Below are 21827 nucleotides of genomic sequence, written 5' to 3' on the forward strand. Positions count from 1 at the left end.
CCTTCCCACAATTCTGTGCCACGGCACTGTTTTTATCCCACTTTGTAATAAGCAAACTAATAATCAGGAAAAGTATGTCACAGCATTTTAATATACCAAGGGAAGTAAACACTAACTGTAGTTCAAAACCAACACCCAAATCAAAAGTCATAAGAGAAGACACCTTGAATCTCAGGCACTGATTGGCTACAAACTGCTTTTCATGTGGGTAACCCTAGAGAATATTCTCCAACCAGTGGCTGTAAGGATATTTTTTATTACAATTTCTGATTCTCTAAGCAATGATCAGCACACTAAGCAAGTAACGAATAAAAAGTTTTCTGAACATGTAGTCAAATTCTCTGGGAAAACAGGATTCAAATTAAAAATATTTCGTGGGCACTAATTTTCAAGAAGTACACCTACTGTATAACAAAAGGTTCACTCATATAAAGCAAGTGCTATGCAAGTGTACCTGAAGAGAAAGCCACACTAACAGGAATTATGTACAAAAAAGTGTTTTTCTCTCCTGCTGGGTATGCCCATTGTGGGGCTCTGAAATGAAGCAGGCGTTTACAATTTGATGGCTTGGTACCACCACCACACCACCAGCGCACCAAAGACTGTGTGCCCCACGCAGAGATGTACTTCTCTTTCATGGTAACTAACTAACGACTCCCCCACCCTCTGCTTTATTGGCTTTCAGTACAGGTTTTGAATACCAACGGGAAGAAAATGGAGAAAATAGAAAATAAACTGCTGAAACATAATGGGTAAAGTTATATCATGTTACAATGAGCATTTTTATTTTGATTAATTTAACTTTATTTAGGCAGGCAAAGTGGGTAAATGTTGTGGGCTTGGTTGAATGAGCCTCAGGAGGTGAAATCATTAGAAATCCTTTAATGATACCGAAATGAAACTGTTCAAAAGTTTGGTTGACAATTAAGACATTTATCCACCTAGATTGGTACAATTTTCTTCCCTGTTCATGATAGATCTTTCAATGATTTGAGTTTCAATTTTGGCTCAACTAGAGGAATTTTCTAAAAACTGTATTCAATTTTATTATATTAGAAGGTTAATTCATCCATACCAAGGTATGGATATGACTGTCACAGAAATCCTTTCTACCTCCCTTAAAAAATAAAAAAGTGAACAAAATAGAAAGAGAATGCACTAGACAGTAAAGACATAATGAACTTAGGAGGTGATAGACTTAGTTGGTATGAGAGAGATGTCTTGTCCAACCTATTAGCATACTGTCAGATACTAGTTTTTTACTTGGTTTCTTAATTTTAATCAGATGGTCTTAATTTCAAAGCATTGGTTCTATTAATACCTCACCAAATAATATATGCATGTGAGTTTTTTCTTATATCAGAGCAGACAGGAGTCTTCCAGTCAAGATGGCAGAGTAGGTAAACTGAGCTCGCCTCTTCCCATAATCACATCAAAATTACAACTGTATTATAGAGCAACTATAGTTGAAAACCAGCTGAAGATTAGCTGGAGAATTCCTATAATGAAGGATGTAAGGAGAAGCCATGTGGAGACTGATAGGAAGGGTGGAGACACAGAATGGGCAGGTCCCACAGCCACAGTGTGAAATTAAGAAACTGGAGGGATATCTCAGCTGCAGAAGTCCCTCCTGAGGGGCAAGGGCCCCCAGCCCCATAACATCTGGCCTTGAAAACCAGCAGGGATTGCTTCTGAGAAAGACAAAGGGCTACTAGAGACCAAGGTGCTGCTCTGAAAGGGCTGAGGACAGACTCACTCACAGACTCATGCGTGCTAAGCTCCAGTGTAAGGGCTATAGCTCAGAAAGGGCCAGGGATGTGAGGGGCAAAACTACATTGAATAACTTCAGCATGAGGACTGGAGGGACTGGGTCAGGCAACTCTCTCAGAGATGGAAGCCCTGGCAGGCACCACTGCCATTTTGTTGAGATACAAATAAGTGGAGGCTATACTGATCTAAAGGATAGGAAGAATTAACATCATTAAAATGTCCATACTACCAGGAGCAATCTATGGATTCAATGGAATCCCTATCACAATACCAGTGGCATTTTCACAGAACTAGAAAAAAATAATTTTAATATTTATATAGAACCACAAAAGAGCCCGAATAACCAAAGCAATACTGAGAAAGAAGAACAAAGCTGGAGGTATCATGCCACATGATATCAAACTACTCAAGGCCATAGGAATCAAAATAGTATGGTACAGGCATAAAAACAGGCACATAGATCAATGGAACAAACTAGAGAGCCCAGAAATAAACACAATACCTTTATGATCAACTAGTCTATGACAAATGAGGCACAAATATAAAATGAATTAAGACAGTATCTTAAATAAATGGTGTTTGGGAAACTGAACAGATACATGCAAAACAATAAAATGAGACCATTTCCTTACACTATACACAAAAGTTAACTCAAAATGGATTAAAAACAAATGTAAGACCTGAAACCATACGATTGCTAGAAGAAAGCATGGGCAGTAAACTCTTTGACATTGCTCTTAGCAATATATTTTTGGATATGTCTCCCCAGGCAAGGAAAACAAAGGAAAAATAAATAAATGGGACTACATCAAACTGAAAAGATTTGCACAACAAAGGAAATCACCAACAAAACAAAAAGACAACCTACTGAATGAGAAAAGATATTCATTAATGATACATCTGATAAGGGGTTAATATCCAAAATATATAAGGAACTCATGCAACTCAACACACACAAACATGATTTAAAAATGGGCAAAGGACCTTATAGTCCTCCAAAGAGGACATAGAGATGGCCAATATACAACTGAAAAGATTCCCAATATCACTAATCATCAGGGAAATGCACATTAAAACCACAATGAGGTATCATCTTACACCCATCAGAATGGCTACCATCAATAAATCAACAAACAACAAATGTTCAAGAGGATGTGGAGAACAGGGAATCCTTATGGACTGTTGATGAGATTGTAAAATAGTGCAGCCAAGATGGAACACATTATGGAGATTCCTCAAAGAATTAAAAATTAAACTACTATTAAACCTAGAAATTTCACTTCTGGGTATTTATCCAAAGAATTCCAAAATACTAATTCAAAAAGAGATATGCAACCTTATGTTCCTTGCAGCATCATTTACAATAGCCAACATATGGAAGCAACCTAAGTGTCCGTAGGTAGATGACTGGGAAAAGAAGAGGTGGTACAGCCGAAACCGGTTTGGCTCAGTGGATGGAGCATCGGACTGCGGACTGAAGGGTCCCGGGTTCGATTCCGGTCAAGAGCATGTACCTGGGTTGCGGGCACATCCCCAGTAGGAGATGTGCAGGAGGAAGCTGATCGATGTTTCTCTCTCATCGATGTTTCTAACTCTCTATCTCTCTCCCTTTCTCTCTGTAAAAAATCAATAAAATATATTTTTAAAAAAAAAGAAGAAGAGGTGGTACATATACAATGAAGTATTAGTTGGCCATAAAAAAGAATGAAATATTACCATTTGCAACAATATGGATGGACCTAGAGGGTATTATACTAAGTGAAATAAGTCAGACATAAAAAGTAAATACCATATATTTCAATTATATGCAGAATCTAAAAATTAAACAAAACAGAAACAAACTTGCAGATATAGAGACCAAATTGATAGTTGCCAGATGAGAGAGAAGTTGGGAAAATGGATGAGAAGGGTGAAAGGTATTAAGAAATACAAATTGCCAAGTATGCAATAGTCATGGGAATGTGAGGTACAGCATAGGGAATACAGTCAATAATCCTATAGAATAAAAGCCTAATATGCAAATCGACTGAACAACCAGTCACTATGATGTGCACTGACCACCAGGGGGCAGACGCTCAATGCAGGAGCTGCCCCCAACCCACAAGCCCTGGCCGGGTGGTGCCAGGTCAGCCGAGGTGGGTGCCAGTGGGCCCCCTGATCACCCTGCTGGTTGCCCTGCAGATCAGCCCTGATAGCCGGCCAGGCCTAGGGACCCTACCCATGCCTGAATTTTGTGCACTGGGCCTCTAGTATTGTAATAACTATGTATGGTGTTAGGTGGGTACTATACTATCAGAGTGATCACTTTGTAATATTATAATATAAATGCCCAGTCTCTGTCATATACTTGAAACTAATATAATATTGTATGTCAATAGTAATTGAGAAATAAATTTAAAAAATAAGAAATATTAAATCAGAGCATACAACAATGAGCATGTTTCTCTCTCTCTCTCTCTCTCTCTCTCTCTCTCTCTCTCTCTCTCTCTCTTTAATGATATTATAAGGGGAAAATGGACATCTTGGGATTTTTTTTTTAATCTTCAAAATCCCCTTAACACCATCATGCTGTATGCCAAATTATAGATGGATATAATCTGGGAACAGTGTTGTAGCTTTCATTAAAATCTCAAAGGGGTCTTAGACATTTTTCCATAGCATACACACACACACACACACACACACACACACACGCACAAACATGCACACACATGCACACAAAACCCAACATACAGCCCCCCCCCCAATAAAAATAAAACAAAAAAAGAAAATGAATAAGCATGCTAAAATAATGTGATCTTTACTTTTGTCAAGCTGGTCATAGTGATGAACCACTGGCCTTCATTGAGGGCTATCAGAGTCCACCCACTCTATGGCATGGTCTTCGTTCCATACCAGAAAATCTCCTGGGTCCCTACTCAATAGAACATTTTTCTCAGCAAGCCCTGCCAGTGTTTATGTTTTGGAAATAGCCAGTCTTACAAAATGCTGGAATATTCCTCTTTGCTTTGGCCAACAGGCTTAGTGCCAAGTTTGCGGTTCACGTGCAGCAATTAGACCAGGCCCTAAGACCCTTATTTCTGTGATCTAATTTAACCCTGGAAGTAACCATTTCCCTAACCTTATGGCCAACTTCCTGGAATATTGGTGCAATTATTCTGTGCCTTTTGTATTTTGTAAGTTGCTTTAGACTCCTGTGCAAATACAAAGCATAAGATTCTTGTGAGAAAGTTAAACCTGGGCAGTTAGGTCACATTCCATCATTTTTTGTACCTAACCTTGCTTTATTTTAGCGTGTAGCACTTGTAAACAACTACTTGACAGTATATTACATACCGATTTGTTGAGGTTTTGTCTGTCACCCCAATAGAAGGTGAATGCTGTCGAGGGGGGACATTGCCTAATGTGTCCAGCACGGTATCCCCAGCACCTGGGGCAAAGTATAGCCCTGATAGGACCTCAGTGGAGATTGTCTACATGAACTTAATTATCTGAGTTTGTGGAAAAGGTTAGTGACCAATTACTCCCAGAGCCCAGCCAGCTAACTCAGCGCTCTATGCTGTTTTGATTTCTCCTGATGAATTCTCCAAAGCATTCGAATAGAATCATGTTTCATTCTTGCAACCTCTTACTTTTAGACAGAAATATGTTCTATATCAGTGATGGCAAACCTATGACACGTGAACTCATATTTTTGGTTGATTTTTCTTTGTTAAATGGCATTTAAATATATAAAATAAATATCAAAAATATAAATCTTTGTTTTACTAAGGTTGCAAATATCAAAAAAATTTCTATATATGACACGGCACCAGAGTTAAGTTAGGGTTTTTCAAAATGCTGACATGCGGAGCTCAAAAGGTTCACCATCACTGTTCTATATACATGAATGTTTCCTACTTAAATAACAATGTAAGTCTTAGGACTTGTTTTAAGTGATTCTATAAACAGGAAATCATTGGCTTTATGAGAATTTTATAATTGAAAATCCAGGTACATCTTCGCCAAGGCTAATGGCTACCTAGTTATTTTTCTGTGGAGCTGCTCATCTATAGTTCCTTGAGAGAAACTCTTATGAAACTTTTAAGGCTATTCAAAGCAAGCTTTCCTTTATGTTTCTAAAGAAAATTAACATGCTGTTTGTAGCCTTATACCGGCTTCACTTTCACGGCACTTAAATCATCATTTATACACTCTCAGTGTTCAGCAAAGAACAAAATATGTGTCCCATAGAATTTGTGGTTTGTTTTAAGGATGCATGAGAGTACAATTGAGAGCATGCAATTCATAACAAATTCAATCTACACAACACAGCACGCCATTCAATGCAGCTCCACCCATTTCTCCTTTCCCGCAAGAGACGGAGAGAGGAAGTTATTCACTCGAATATGAAATTCATGAAACGCTTTAAATCTAAGACAGCCAGAAAATCATTTCATCTCATAATGCTTTAGAGACCCCAGGCAAATGTAAACAGTGGATGCTGTTAGACATTAAGGATTCATTATGAGTACTAAAGAGCTAAACTGAAAATCTGGTGATTCATTTGTAAATACATGGAATTCTGGTAGGAGATTTATTAAATTATTTACCAAACTTCAAAGGGAAAAAATGATCATTTATTGAATCTGAATATAACAGTTATAGGCTTATTTCTTTCACACAATGCTTTATACTTAGTGATAACATACATGGTAGAATTGTTACTGGGAGACCGCCGATTGGGCTCGGGCTGCTTGTTACTGTGTCCAATAACAAAGACAGGGTTGCATCATATGAGGCGTTTATTGAGAAGGCCAGTCAACCAAGAAAACAGGGTGCTTACAAGCATTCAAATCCTGTCTTCCAGCAAGGTGCAGGGGACAGGATTAGAAAGGGGAAGGGGCTAGGGTGCTATGTACAGTCCTGGGGGTCTGCAGACATCAGCTATTGTCCTTAACTGCCAGGCGATGAGATGATATTGATGAGATGATGTTGATGAGATGATGTTTTGACTCCTGGTGGGTCGACCTGCCCATGCTTATTGGTTCTGCTTGTTGGATTCACAGAGGAATCACCTCCCTAATCGCTTCGCACAGGCCTTCAAAGGGTTGCTTAAGAAAAACTTAACCCCCTATTCACATATGAGAAACTTAACCCCCTATTCACATAAGTACATGTGTTCTAAGATTTAAAATAATATGATTATTTTTCAGATTAATACAGGTGCTCTATCAGATTATAAGTCCACCTATCAGAATAACATCTAGTGTCTACCATTGATTCACAAGTAGTGACCTGTGTCAATATAGGACTGCATTGCTTCTCTGAGCTGACACACTGGTGATTAACTATTCCTAGATTCTTGTGATAGGATTTACCTCCTGTCAATGAAAGTTGTCTGGGTCCCAGAGACCAAAGTTAGCTCTTTATACATAGAGAATGGTCCTCTGTCAATGATTGCCATTTGAGAAAACTATTTACATAATTTCACCATAACTGGTTCCAAACTTTCTAAATATATGGAATAAGTGCTGGATATTATTCTTCTCTTAAGTGAGTATGTTCTTGCCAAAAATTTTTGTCCATAAATTATATATATATATATATTCAGATATTGTGTGGGTCTGGACACACAGACACTGTAAGCGACTGTACACACAGCAAAACAGAAATGGAGAACAAGGATTAACCAGGTAACTCTATGAATAGTAGGAATTATATGGTGAGGATGGAATGAAAAATATCAGTGGTGACACACAACCATCAGAAAAAGAATTCAAAGTCATTGTTGCAAGATTCTAGGTTAGCCAAAAGTCCCATGAGGACAGAGGACCAAAGAAACACCATCTTGGATAAATCTGTTTCCTTGTGGACAAAGCCTCTGGGACTCCTATGACTTGAGGACAGCGGAAGTGGAAAAAGAAAGATGGGGAAGGCCGGTCATGGGGAGACGGGGACAGCACAAATGGACTGTATCTCTGTGGTGAAGGCTGATTGTGCGAGGGTTCCAGTATATGGAAAAGGGAGGGGAAGGAGAGAAAGTGTGAGTGTGAAAGCCAGAGAAAGAGATTTGAAGATGCTACTTGGCTTGCCTTGCAGATGGAGGAATGGAGCCACAAGCACAGGAATCCAGGTGGGATCTGGAAGCTGGAAAGGAGAGAAATGGGTCTTCTCCAAAGATCCAGAGCATCCCAGTTGCCCTCACCTTGATTCGGAGCCCAGGGGGAGTTCTGGAGTACAGAACTATAAGGTAGCAAATTTTATTGTTTTAAGCTATGAACTTTGTGGTAATCCTATCTAATAATAGTCAAACATGGTAATTGACCATTCCTTTGCTATGCCTCCCATAGGCTAATCAGTACAATATGCAAATTAACCCAACCAAGATGGCGGCGGGCAGCCACGCAGCTGAACTGAGCAAGAGGCTTGCTTGCTCCAGTGATGGAGGAAGTCAAGGTTCCCCGCCTGCCGTGGCCCGACTCTGAGCTCTGAAAGCAACAAAGTTTCAATTATAGAAGCTAAAGAAACCCCAGATACCTGCTTTCAGCAGGCCATGGCCTCAGAGCTGGAGCGAGTAGGAGCCGGCTCTCAGCTCCAGTGACAGCAACAAAGTTTCAATTATAGAAGCTAAACAAACCCCAGATACCTGCTTTCAGCAGGCTGTGGCCTCAGAGCTGACGCAAGTAGGAGCCGGCTCTCAGCTCCAGTGATGGCAACAAAGTTTCAATTATAGAAGGTAAATAAATCCCAGAATTAAAAAAAAAAAAAAGGAAAAGAAAAAAAGGAGAGGCTGGGAGCTTCAGTCACCGGCCAGCCAGAAAATGGCCCTCAGCCCCTCAACCAAACTGGCCAGGCACCCAAGTGGGGACCCCCACCCTAAAGGGGTGTGTCCAGCCTGAAAACGGCCCTAAGCTCCTCATCCAGGCTGGCCAGGCACCCCAGTGGGGACCCCCACCCTGAAGGGGGTGTGACCAGCTGAAAACAGCCATCAGCCCCTCACCCAGGCTGGCCAGGCACCCAAGCGGGACCCCCACCCTGATCTGGGACACCCTTCAGGGCAAACCAGCCGGCCCCCACCCATGCACCAGGCCTCTGTCCTATATAGTAAAAGGATAATATGCAAACTGATCCTAATAGCAGGGAAAGACTAGGAATGACTGGTCACTATGACACACACTGACCACCAGGGGGCAGACGCTCAATGCAGGAGCTGCCCTCTGGTGGTCAGTGCACTCCCACATGGGGGAGCTCTGCTCAGCCACAAGCCAGGCTGATGGCTGCCAATACAGCAGTGGTGATAGGAGCCTCTCCTGCCTCCTCAGCAGCACTAAGGATGTCCGACTGCAGCTTAGGTCTGCTCCCCGCTGGCAAGTGGACATCCCCCGAGGGCTGCCGGGCTGCCAGAGGGATGTCTGATTGCCAGCTTAGGCCCAATTCCCCGGGAGCAGGCCTAAGCCAGCAGGTGGTCATCCCTGAGGGGTCCCAGACTGCGAGAGGGCACAGGCTGGGCTGAGGGACCCCCCTCCCCCACAGTGCACAAATTTTTGTGCACCAGGCCTCTAGTCCTATATAATAAAAGGATAATATGCAAATTGTCCCCTCGGGAGTTCAACCAACCAGGAGTTCAACTGCTTGCTATGATGTGCACCAACCACCAGGGGGCGGCGTGTAACTAAGGAAGGCCCCGGCCAGCAACCAGAAGGCCCCAATCAGCCCTGATGCCCCTGGGTACTTTACCTGTGCAAGAATTTCATGCACTGGGCCTCCAGTTTATTATAATAGCAAGAGAAAACAACAGGCCCATTCTTGCCACTTTTCATGTGAATTTTCTGGAACTATCTTATGTTGTACTCATTGAATCCAGTAAACTAGACAAATATTTTTGTCTGAATAAATTTTCTTCAGCTTTCATTCCTCCTTGCACCCCTCAATTTAGGATTGAAAGACTTATTTATTTGTGGAGAATATTTTTCAACCTAGAAGAATCCAAAGAATCATTTCATCTCCAAATCAAATGTGGCTGTTCAAATCATTAAACCCAGTAGACCTCAAATGACTTTAGATAAATTACTTAAGATAAATTTTGAAACAGTTTAATAATAATGCGAGAAGTTGATTTTTTTATTTAATTAATGAACAATTAAATTAATTTAATTGTCTTTTACACAATTTTAAAGTTATTTTCATCCGTTAATGCTGGGTCTGTCATAAAGTTCCTGAGATCTGTTTGATCAGAGTTAAACTCTGTCTCTAAACAGAAAAGCAAAATGTCATTTTCACCACCTATTACACATTCTGTCTCACTCTTTAAATGCATTCACATGTCCCTCCAGGAAGTGTGTCTGTATGTTTTATCTATAACCCAGTTATTTCCTCATCCTATAAATTTATTCCCACAGAATGAACAGACAGCCTCCCAGGCTGTGTGTCCAGGGCTCCAGAACCGTGAAACTTGAGCTGCCTCCTCTCCCTGTTGGCATTTGTCCCCTATGACAGTCTAGATCTGTCAAATACCTTCAATTCAGCTTCATTCAAGACTGACCAGAAAGAGATCATTTGCTTGTGTTCCCCTTATATTGTCACTTTGATTTTAAAACAAACAAACAAGAGTAACATGAAAAGCAGCACACCACAAGGTTGAGGGCACAGATTTGAAATCAAACCGGAGTTTACACCCTGGCCCTGATCTCCCTGAACTTGGGCAGCTAACTCCACCTCTTCAGCTCTCATTTTCTCACCTTCACAAAGGAGAAGTACAGTCTTTATTTTAGTTGTTTGTTAGGAGAATTAAATGAGATACAATCTTCAAAGCTTTTACTTAGTCTTGCTGCTATTCCTCAATAAAGTCCCACTCTTACTCTTGCATTTCTTAACTATTTGGATGCAAGACAAATTCCTTAAATTCTTTGGGTGAAACCTTCTTCAGTTAAGTAGGGAAATTTACAGTAATAATCACTTATCCTTTAGTAATGAAATTCTACTATTCTAAGAACAATTGAAATATTAGAAATATAAACTGCACAGTTGTAAAAGTGAGAGGATATTTAGGCAAAAGAATATGGAAGGACAATAATGTAATTAGATGTGTTTCTACAACTGCCTTTTATTAAAACCAGTACTATAATAGCTCTAAAGTTCTGTTGTGCCATAGATCATTTGGGAATATTGATCTGTGACATTTCTTCAATCAAAACTTATAATAAAACTAGGGGCCTGGTGCACGAAATTCGTGCACTGGGTGTGGGGGAGTGTGGGGGGGGAGTGTCCCTCAGCCCAGACTGCCCCCTCTCACATACCGGGAGCCCTCAGGCGTTGACCCCCATCACCCTCCAATCTCATTTCCCCCCATCACTGGTTCTGCCCCCAGCCCAGGCCTGATGCCTCTGGCCCAGGCATCAGGCCTGGGCAGGGGACACCCAGACCCCTTCAATTGCTGGCTCTGCCCCTTGCCCAGGCCTGATGCCTCGGCCAGAGGCGTAGACCCCCATCACCCTCCAATCGCCTGATCGGCCCCTTGCCCAGGCCTGACGCCTCCGCCAGAGGTGTCAGGCTTGGACAGGGGACCCCAATCTCCCCCGATCACTGGCTCTGGCCCCCGCCCAGGCCGGAGGCCTCTGGCCCAGGAATCATGCCTGGGCAGGGGACCCCCATCTCCCTCTGATCTCTTGCTCCACCCCCCGCCCAAGCCTGATGCCTCTGACCCAGGCTTCAGGCCTGGGCAAGGGGACCTTCATATCCCCCCAATCCCCGGCTCCGCCCCCCACCCAGGCCTGATGCCTAGGCCAGAGGAGTTGACCCTCATCACCCTTCGATCACCAATCACCGGATCGGCCCCTTGACCAGGCCTGAGGCCTCTGGCAGAGGTGTCAGGCCTGGGCAGGGGACCCCCAGCTCCCCGCGGTTGCAGGCTCCGCCCCTGCCCAGGCCTAACGCCTCTGGCCTAGGCGTCCGTCCCGGGCAGCGGGGACCTGCAGCTGCAGCGGCCCCATGATCGTGGGCTTCGCTTTAGGCCCAGGCAAGGGACCCCTAGCTCCTGGGACTGCCAGCTTCGACCGTGTCCAGCTCCCATCGCTGGCTCCACCCCTACTTCCTGCTATCACTGGCCAGGGCAGAAAAGGCACCTGATTCTCTGATCATGGCTGGGGGGCAGGTCAAAGGCAGCCCCAGGGCCGCCTTTGCCCTGCCCCCCAGCTCTTAGCTCCCCCCTGGGTTTCTGATCACTGTCAGTGGCAGGGGGCTTCTTCCTGCTTTCCCTTTCGCCTCCCTGCATTGTGCCTACATATGCAAATTAGCCACCATCTTGTTGGCAGTTAACTGCCCATCTTAGTTGGCAGTTAATTTGCATATAGCCCTGATTAGCCAATGAAAAGGGTATCGTCGTACGCCAATTACCATTTTTCTCTTTTATTAGATAGGATAAAATCTAGCACTTATTGTTGATGACAGGTACTGTTCTAGGTGGTTTATATGTGTTAACTCATGGAGAGAGACACACACAGAGAGAGAATGAGATAACTCAGGCAGAGTTTTCTCAGTGGAACCCTATATAATAAAAGCCTAATATGCTAAGTGTCTGGTCGTCCGGTCGTCCATTCAACCAATTAAAGCGTAATATGCTAATGATATGCTAAGGCTTTTCAACTGCTCACTTTGATGTACACTGACCACCAGTGAGCAGACAGTCAACCAGTCAACTAGTTGCTATGACATATACTGACCACCAGGGGGCAACAGTCGACCGGTTGACCAGTCATTATAACTTGTACTGACCACCAGGGGGAAGATGCTCTGACCAGTAGGTTAGCTTGCTGCTGGGGTCCGGCTGATTGGGACTGAGCGACACAGGCCAGACACACCTGGAGCCCTCCCGCAGTCCCTCCCCAGCTGGCCAACCTCTTGCATCTCTCCCTGGCCTGATTGTGCACTGGTGGGGTTCCTCAGCCTGGCCTGCACCCTCTCGGAATCCGGAACCCCTCAGGGGATGTTGGAGAGCCAGTTTCAGCCTGGTCCCGCAGGCCAGGCCAAGGGACCCCACTGGTGCACAAATTCATGCACTGGGCCTCTAGTTATTCAATAAAATGTTACTTTAAGTTTAGTTTTTGCAGGATAAAATTATGATTTATAATCAAAATCTCTCCATCTTTGTTTTTTTTTAATATACTTGAAATTCTCATTTGAATGTCATTTCAAATAACAAGAAGGTTTAGGAGAACCAAGATGGCGGCATAGGTTAACGCCGGAGTTTGCTGCTTTGAACAACTACTTCAAAAGTGAAACCAAAAAACGGAAGGGACATCATCCAGAACCACAGGAACGCTGGCTGAGTGGAAGTCCTACAACTAGGAGGAAAGAGAAACGCACACGGACACTCAGAGGAGGCGCAGTGCTGAAGTCAAATTCTGAGGTGCGGAGTGCGCAGAGCGGGCTGGCGGCAGAGGGCGCGGTTGGCGTTTTCAATCCGGAGGGAGTTGCAGACTCTGAGCTCCAGATCCGGGCGAGTCTTTAGGGACCCAGACTCAAACGGGAGAAGCGGGACGGTCTGGCTTCGGTCAGAGCGAGTGCAGCTTTCTCTCCCAGCTTTGCAGCTGGTGCTGGGACTCAGAGAGGCAGAGCCCCTGGGGACAGGACTGAGAGTCGCCATAACTGCTCTCTCCGGCCCACCCTGTTGATCCTGTGCGACCCGCCCTGCCCAAGCCCTGCACAGAGGCATTTGCCGGATAGCCTCAGGCAAAGGCTAGATTAGCACCTCCCTAGAGGACAGAAGTTCTCTCACAGCTGACACAGCTGATTCTCATAGCCACTTGGCCTGGAGGTCAAACCCTCCCTGGAATTAGCTACAACAATCAAGATTTAACTATAAGACTGCGAACAAAGACCACTAGGGGGTGCACCAAGGAAGCATAACAAAATGCGGAGACAAAGAAACAGGACAAAATTGTCAGTGGAAGATATAGAGTTCAGAACCACACTTTTAAGGTCTCTCAAGAACTGTTTAGAAGCTGCCGATAAACTTAATGAGATCTACACGAAAACTAATAAGACCCTGGATCTTATATTGGGGAACCAACTAGAAATTAAGCATACACGGACTGAAATAACGAATATTATACAGACGCCCGACAGCAGACCAGAGGAGCGCAAGAATCAAGTCAATGATTTGAAATGCGAGGAAGCAAAAAACATTCAACCGGAAAAGCAAAATGAAAAAAGAATCCAAAAATGTGAGGATAGTGTAAGGAGCCTCTGGGACAGCTTCAAGTGTACCAACATCAGAATTATAGGGGTGCCAGAAGATGAGAGAGACCAAGATATTGAAAACCTATTTGAAGAAATAATGACAGAAAACTTCCCCCACCTGGTGAAAGAAATGGACTTACAGGTCCAAGAAGCGCGGAGAACCCCAAACAAAAGGAATCCAAAGAGGACCACACCAAGACACATCATAATTAAAATGCCAAGAGCAAAAGATAAAGAGAGAATCTTAAAAACAGCAAGAGAAAGAAACTCAGTTACCTACAAGGGAATACCCATACGACTGTCAGCTGATTTCTCAACAGAAACTTTGCAGGCCAGAAGGGAGTGGCAAGAAATATTCAAAGTGATGAATACCAAGAACCTACAACCAAGATTACTTTATCCAGCAAAGCTATCATTCAGAACGGAAGGTCAGATAAAGAGCTTCACAGATAAGGAAAAGCTAAAGGAGTTCATCACCACCAAACCAGGATTATATGAAATGCTGAAAGGTATCCTTTAAGAAGAGGAAGAGGAAGAAAAAGGTAAAGATACAAATTATGAACAACAAATATGCATCTATCAACAAGTGAATCTAAGAATCAAGTGAATAAATAATCTGATGAACAGAATGAACTGTTGATTATAATAGAATCAGGGACATAGAAAGGGAATGGACTGACTATTCTTGGGGGGGAAAGGGGTGTGGGAGATGTGGAAAGAGACTGGACAAAAATCGTGCACCTATGGATAAGGACAGTGGGTGGGGAGTGAGGGCGGAGGGTGGGGCGGGAACTGGGAGGAGGGGAGTTATGGGGGGAAAAAAAAGAGGAACAAATGTAATAATCTGAACAATAAAGATTTAATTAAAAAAAAAACAAGAAGGTTTAATAAATTTTTAAGAAACGTGAGAGTCTAGAGATTAAAGAGTAGAGAACCAGATTCAGGACATAAACAGATGACTGTGTTAAAATGAGGCTTACATGCTGGCATAAAAGTTTCAATCATTTTAAAGAGGAAAGTATGCTAACTAAAGAGTGAAATCAGGGAAATATGCCCAAGACAAATGAAAATTCTAAAACAACGTTGTCCAATAAAAATACAAAGTGAGGCATACATGGGCCACATATATTACTTTACATTATCTAGTAACCACATTAAAATAGTTTTTTAAAACAGGTGAAATTAATTATAATAATATGTTAAACATTACATCTGAACTATTTTCATTTCAATGTATAATTAATATTAAAATTATTAATGAGATATATTAGATTCTTTTTGTCATAGTAAGCCTTGAAATCTGGTGTGTTTTTAATTCTTATAGAACATCTCAGTTCAGATTATCTTCATGTCGTGAGCTCAACAGCTACATGTACTAACTAGTGATGGACAATATAGTTTTAGGTCTCTCCAAACTGTGGCTAATGTCCAAGGGGTAACAATGTGTTAATCTATGAAAATTATATATTCACTTATATTTTGAGATTTAAGAATTGCTTTAATAAGCTTCTATATAAACCGCTGCTTGTTACAGGTGATGGTTTGGGCTTTCACAAGTATTGGGATTGCACGAGGGAGGGGAAAGAACATGAGGCAGAGATGGGAGGCCTGGAATCCAGCTGTGGCTGGACTAAATCACAATTCATGCAGCTCATTGTCCTCATCTCTCAATTGTGGAATGTTGCATGCTTTTCCTCCCGCCCTGCATTGTTTTGAGGACTGAATAAAAAACTTAAGTGAACTTGTAGAGAATACTACAATGTAAAACAGTAACTGTGATTGCTGTTGTTGATGATGGTGATGATGATGATGTCAGCATTGCTGTCCCTTATAACCTAGATCAAATCATCCTTCCAAAGAAACATAATTCTAAAAAATAGAGCTTTACTTAAATAATAAATTATTAACTTAGTAAAACTAAAATTACCAACCAGTTTTATAATTATCGAATTTTCTTAACAGTTGCCTTTATTTCATTTATTCACCAAAATTAAATATTTAGCTCTAAAAATATGTCAAGAGATAAAGGAGATAGGCATGCAGACCATATTGGAAATGGTAATTTATATTTGGAAGAATACTATAGGCAAGGAAAATGTTATTTTGACTATGTTAATATAATGAATAATGATGTCAACATTTGTGTCAATGAAATAAACTAGAGAGAGATTATATTTTACCAGAAAGCATGAACTTTTAAGAAGAAACAGTTTAATTAAGTCATTACTGTCAGCTGGATTGATAACTATTTATTCTAGACTGCTTTATCACAAACTACAAATCCTCTTGTAAGCAAGAGTACATAATTGTATGCTAGAAGTAGTTAAGTAATTTTAGGGAAAGCATGGGTTTTAAGTTGTAAATTATATTTAACCTCCACTTTGGTGAGAGAAGTGTTAGACATAGATTCATGAGAAAAAAAGTCTGAATTAACTCACATTTTGATAGAGGATTTTTAAAAGCTTTAGATCTACTAGTTAAAGTAAAACAGAGAACGTTTACTCTCATTTAAAAAGAAACAAACAGTATATATTAAGATTCTATAACCTATAAAATAAAAGCCTAATATGCTAAGTGCCTGGTTGTCTGGTGTCTGTTTCAACCAATCAAAGCATAATGTACTAATGATATGCTAAGGCTGCTCAACCACTCGCTATGGCATGCAATGACCACCAGGGGGCAGACAGTCAACTGGTCGACCAGTCGCTATGATGAGCACTGACCAACAGGGGGCAGATGTTCTGACTGGTAGGTGAGCTTGCTGCTGGGGTCCAGCCGATTGGGACTGAGCAAGATGAGCTGGACACACCCTGGAGCCCTCCCAAGGTCCTTCCCCAGCTGGCCAACCTCCCACATCTCCCCCCAGCCCTGATCATGCACTGTAGGGTCCCTTGGCCTGGCCCGCACCCCCTCGCAACCCAGGACCCCTCAGGGATGTCGGAGAGCCAGTTTCAGCCAATCCCGCAGGCCAGGCTGACAGACCCCACTGGTGCATGAATTCGTGCACCAGGTCACTAGTAGGATAATAAACAGGTAAAGGATAATGTATCTAAGAACAAAATACATCCTTCCCCCTTGGTTTGGTTTACAGGAGTTGTCTTCTCAAATGAAATATTTTGAATAACTCTAAGATGTAAAACAAACTGAAGTAATATTTTTTAATGTAAGTTAATTTTATGTTCATATTTATATTTTGTTATTAATGTCCATTAATTAGAAGGCAGGTTTGCTAAATTAAAATATTTAGTACGTTTAAGATTATTTTCAATTTTGGCATCTCATTCTCTCCGTAATTTTACATGTGAATAACTATAAATACTAGGGTAAATAATATAAAATTCCCAATATTGACCAAAAAGCACAACATCATGTATTTTAACTAACAGTAATAGTTGTGTTTGTTTATGTTTCTTACCTGTATCCACCTGTGATCTTTCCATTCTCTTTGATTTACAGTATCCAGAAATTAGAAATATGGTAAAAATTTGTTTCAAAGTTTAATCATTAACTATATCAAGAATATTCTCACACTAACATAAGAGTAGTGTCGAGAAACCAAGATGGCGGCATAGGTTAATGCCGGAGATTGCTGCCTCGAACAACCACTTCAGAGATATAACTAAAGGACAGAACAGACATCATCCAGAACCACAGGAAGGCTGGCTGAGTGGAAATTCTACAACTAGGAGGAAAGAGAATATCATAGCCAGACTCAGAGGAGGCGCAGTGCTGAAGTGAAATACTCAGGTGCGGAGTGCGTGTGCGGAGCGGGCTGGCGGCGGAGGACGCGGTTGTTGTTTTCAATCAGGAGGGAGTTTCAGACTCTGAGCTCCAGATCCGGGCGAGTCTCTGGGGACCCAGACTCAAACAGGAGAAGCGGGACTGTCTGGCTTCGGTCGGAACTCGAAGGCAGCTTTCTCTCCAAGGTTTGCAGCAGTTGCTGGGACTCTGAGAGGCAGAGCCCCTAGGGACGGAACTGAGAGCAGCCATAACTGCTCGCTCCTGCCCGCCCTGTTGATCCCCTGGGACCCGCCCCACCCAAGCCCTGCACAGAACCATTTGCCGGATAGCCTCAGGCAAAGGCTAGATTAGCACCGCCCTAGAGAGCCAGCACAGAAGCTCTCCCACCGCAGACACAGCCGACTCTCATAGCCAGTTAGCCTGGAGGTCAAATCACCCCTGGTATTACCGACAACAATCAAGGCTTAACTATAAGACTGTGCACAAAGACCACTAGGGGGTGCACCAAGAAAAGATAAAAAAAATGCGGAGACAAAGAAATAGGACGCAAATGTCAGAAATGGAAGATATAGAGCTCAAAACCACACTTTTAAGGTCTCTCAAGAACTGTCTAGTAGCTGCCGATAAACTTGGTAAGGCCCTCAAAAAGACTGGTGAGACCGCCGATAAATGTAGTGAGATCCTCAAGAAATCTAATGAGACCCTCGATGTTGTGATAAAGAACCAACTAGAAATTAAGCATACACTGACTGAAATAAAGAATATTATACAGACACCCAACAGCAGACCAGAGGAGCGCAAGAATCAAGTCAAAGATTCAAAACGCGAAGAAGCAAAAAACACCCAACTGGAAAAGCAAACTGCAAAAAGAATCCGAAAATACGAAGATAGTGTAAGGAGCCTCTGGAACAGCTTCAAGCGTACCAACATAAGAATTATAGGGGTGCCAGAAGATGAGAGAGAGCAAGATATTGAAAACCTATTTGAAGAAATAATGACAGAAAACTTCCCCCACCTGGTGAAAGAAATAGACTTACAGGTCCAGGAAGCGCAGAGAACCCCAAACAAAAGGAATCCAAAGAGGACCACACCAAGACACATCATAATTAAAATGCCAAGAGCAAAAGACAAAGAGAATCTTAAAAGCAGCAAGAGAAAGAAACCCAGTTACCTACAAGGGAATACCCATACGACTGTCAGCTGATTTCTCAACAGAAACTTTGCAGGCCAGAAGGGAATGGCAAGAAATATTCGAAGTGATGAATACCAAGAACCTACAACCAAGATTACTTTATCCAGCAAAGCTATCATTCAGAACGGAAGGTCAGATAAAGAGCTTCACAGATAAGGAAAAGCTAAAGGAGTTCATCACCACCAAACCAGTATTATATGAAATGCTGAAAGGTATTCTTTAAGAAGAGGAAGAAGAAGAAAAAGGTAAAGATACAAATTATGAACAACAAATATGCATCTATCAACAAGTGAATCTAAGAATCAAGTGAATAAATAATCTGGTGATCATAATAGAATCAGGGACATAGAAAGGGAATGGACTGACTATTCTTGGGGGGGAAAGGGGTGTGGGAGATATGGAAAGAGACTGGACAAAAATCGTGCACCTATGGAAGAGGACAGAGGGTGGGGAGTGAGGGCGGAGGGTGGGGCGGGAACTGGGAGGAGGGGAGTTATGGGGGGAAAAAAGAGGAACAAATGTAATAATCTGAACAATAAAGATTTAATTAAAAAAAATAAGAGTAGTGTCATACAACTAAAACTTAGTGTTTTATTGAAGGTTCTGACACTCACTAAGAAAAACTCTAAAGGATGTATATCAAGCAGAAGGATGTATACCTCACACAAAAGGGCTGGGTTGCAAGAAACAATGTGACAAAACATACTGGCAAATATATGGGTAAATTAAAAAATCAGTAACAATATAAAATATAATATTGTCTAATTTGGAAGAAATTATAACCAAAGCACTGGGTAGTGGTAATATTTAAGGTCCTGTATTATTCTGCAGTATGATAAAGATACTGATTAACTTCAGATGTCATTAAGACAGGGAAGCATGTTACTACCGCTTACTAAAATAATGGATTTATGACACAGATGTTCCCAAAAAATAAAGGGATAAAATGGAACGAGAAAATATTCTTTATGAATCTAAAATAAGAGAAGAAAAAATAGTAAAAATAATAAGACCTACTGCACATAAATGACAGCAATTAATGCTAATTTTTAGAAATCATACAAATGTAAATGGGCTAAGCTCTTTGGTAAGCTCTCCCGTCTAGTTTTTAAAAATTATTCTACTGATTTTTTAAAATCCAGCAACTATCTGCTATTATAGGAGATACATCTAAATTTAAACATTTAGGGGATTGAAAGACAAAGGACATATCAGGTGAACAATAACTGAAAGAAAATGGGTATAGAAAAAATAATATGACACAATAGAGTTCAAGACAGAAATAATTCATACAAATAGTAGTAGTTTAATACTAAGTAATAAAAATTTAATTCACTAAGAAGATAAACAATTCTAAACTAGTATAAACCTAAAAACCTAACTTCAAAACCCATAAAGTAAAAAATAACAACTACAAAATGAAGGATAGGCAAGTTCATCTTTAGAGTGAAAGGATGATGTACCTTTTGCAGCAGAGAAAGACAGAGCAGAGACAGAAAACTTACACAATACAATTAGCAAGCTTGATCTAATATCCCCAATTTCTTCATGATCTTCTTGAAGTTCCTTCCCTCCCTCCCAGAGTGAGGGGAGAACCCACAGCCCAGCGCTGTTTCCATGAACGTCCAATCTTCCACCTGCATAGCCTGCAGTGGTGTGGCAATGCGAGGGTATGGCCAGGACTTAGCAGCCTCGCATGGATCCCCCGGCTGGCTCCCTATGAAAAGAGGGGTGCAGAGTGCCCCAATCCCATGACAACAACTAAAGTCCAATTCCACATTCTATCTTGCTTCAAATAACTGCTGGAACTATCGTGAACAGGACAGTGCCAGTGCACATTGCACACATTCTTACCACCGCTCAGTGTGCTAGTCTGTCCTTAGGAGACCTATGCCAAAGCGACGTCACCGGCATTTCACTGAGGTCGCTCTCACCTGCCTGGTCTATAATAATAAAAGTGTAATACACCAATTAGGCCAGACGTCTTTCCCGGGCTGCTTCTGTGAGGGCCGGGGCGGTGGCTGGGGCTGCTGTCTCAGCCCTCGGAGCCCCTTCCATGAATTTCGTGCATCGGGCCTCTAGTTTTAAATAAGCAGACAGTTCACTTCTGAATTTGAGTCCAATGGCACTGAACAGAGTTAAGTGATCCCTAATCATTAAAATATTCTCAAGGTTTTCCAACAATGCATATGCACAGAAATAAGGCGCGTGTGTCAGGGGTCTTTCAAAACCTACACAAAAAGAATACGTGAACCTGGTCACAAAAGTTCAGTGTTAGCAATTCCAATGTGTTCAAAACTGGTTCACAAGCATTCTGAGTGTTGAATTTAATTAATTTTTAAGTAGTTAAAAATATAGCTCAAAATAAAATCAGAATTAAGTGCACCAAGAGCCCTAAGGCACTGTCAGCAGAGCACAGTTAAGAAAACCGCCCGGCGGACACAGCATTGCTCCATGGCTCTGCGGACACGGGGGAAGCAACATGCCCTTGCAGTGGTAGTTCCTGCTATTGAGTTCATTTCAGCCATGATGTGTTTAGTCGTCATGCTGGGCCCTGTGGGCTCACACTGCTGCCACCAAGGACATAATCCAAGAACATGCCCACGAACCAGCACACGCACACCAGGCAGGACCCTATGTGGTTCGGTACTCAATGTGTTCAGTAAAGGTTTCTACCAAAATTTATTCACTGAGTGGTTTATTGATTCGAGTAATAGTTTTGATGCTTCTACAAGCGCCAGGTGCCGTGAAAGACACTGGAATGTAGCCCTGACCCGGACAGGCAAGATGCCTGCGCTTGTGGCGCTTCCATCTAATTTGGGATTCAAGCAAAACCAAGAAAGGAATAAGTGGGTGAGGTAGTTCCAATGAGTGCCCAATTCACTGGTGAATGTAAGTCAAGACT

Source organism: Myotis daubentonii, chromosome 14 (genome assembly GCF_963259705.1).
Source record: "Myotis daubentonii chromosome 14, mMyoDau2.1, whole genome shotgun sequence".
Taxonomy (NCBI): Eukaryota; Metazoa; Chordata; class Mammalia; order Chiroptera; family Vespertilionidae; genus Myotis; species Myotis daubentonii.